This window comes from Cebus imitator, unplaced genomic scaffold (genome assembly GCF_001604975.1).
Source record: "Cebus imitator isolate Cc_AM_T3 unplaced genomic scaffold, Cebus_imitator-1.0 Scaffold231, whole genome shotgun sequence".
Classification (NCBI taxonomy): Eukaryota; Metazoa; Chordata; class Mammalia; order Primates; family Cebidae; genus Cebus; species Cebus imitator.
Window position 1 is genome coordinate 2,347,648 of NW_016107546.1, and position 1,221 is coordinate 2,348,868.

Sequence of the window (1,221 nt, forward strand, 5' to 3'; positions counted from 1 at the left end):
AAGAAAGAAAGAAAGAAAGAAAGAAAGAAAGAGAGAGAGAGAAAGAAAGAAAGAAAGAAAGAAAAACTTGCAAATGAGCAGAGCTACAACCTAATAACGGGTGTACTATAGCTTTTCTTCAGAAACAGTTTTTCTCTTTACAGTCACTCCCATTTCTACCAAAATAATCAAAGTAAGACAAGTGTGTTTACAAAATCATGTTAGTCTCATCAAACTTGGCCTGATTATTTATATAAGAGCAGCAAGAATAGTGATTGACCACACAGACTCTTTTTAAGTTTGTTTTGCTGGAAATTTTTTCTCTTTTTCTATAGCATTAACTGCTGCCAAGCTTTGCTGGAACTTTTGATAAGAACTCTAAGAATGAACTTTTAAAAACTTCTTTAGGCTAGGAAGCTAAATCAAGACATACTTTAGACTTAGCCTGCAGTACCTATAGATTCATTCTGTATATCTTCTCATATATGACATCCCAGTCACAGCTTCAGTGATATAAACAGAATCTGCCTAAAGATAGATCCTCCAAAAGAACTCAATTGTCATCCATCCTCTCCCCTCAGAGTTCCAACCGGGAGAATTTTATTTAACAAGAGGGAGAAGGAAAAATGGAAAGAGAAAAGCACATTCACTGCCATGAGAAACCTATTGCCTTCATCCTGCCATGGTCTTCCTCAGTTCTGCAGTCACCAGGTAAGAATACAGGCATATTTTTACTACTATATAACTTTGTGGCATATTAACTCAACAAAAGTACATTTTAAATTACCAATTTATTTTTATTTTTATTTTTGAGATGGAGTCTTGCTCTGTCACCCAGGCTGGAGTGCAGTGGCATGATCTCAGTTTACCACAACCTCCACCTCCTGGGTTCAAGTGATTCTCCGGCCTTGGCCTCCCAAAGTGCTAGGATTACAGGCATGAGCCACCACGGCTGGCTGAGGGTTCTGATTTCTCCACATCATCACTAATGCTTGCTATTTTTCATTTCCCCCCATATAACACAAGTCCACTTATGTATATTTTCCATTTTTATTATAGTTGTCCTAATAGATGTAAAGTGGTACCTCACTATGGTTTCTCATTTGCATTTATCAGATGATTAATGGTGCTGAGCATTGGAATCTGTTCACTTTCTTGATGATGTACTTTGAAGGACTAAAGTTTTAGTTTTAATAAAGTCAATTTACCCATTTTTTCTTTTCTTTTTTTTTTTTTTTTTTT

The 1,221-nt window shown here is 36.0% G+C and overlaps 1 long non-coding RNA gene across 1 annotated transcript in view; it reads left to right on the forward strand.

The window, feature by feature from the left end:
- LOC108281758 overlaps positions 1 to 1,221 on the forward strand; it is a 35,001-nt gene that overhangs the window by 11,940 nt on the left and 21,840 nt on the right. Inside the window, exon 3 of the long non-coding RNA XR_001816105.2 lies at positions 561 to 690. This is a non-coding gene — a long non-coding RNA (uncharacterized LOC108281758). The remainder of the gene's footprint in view (positions 1 to 560; positions 691 to 1,221) is intronic.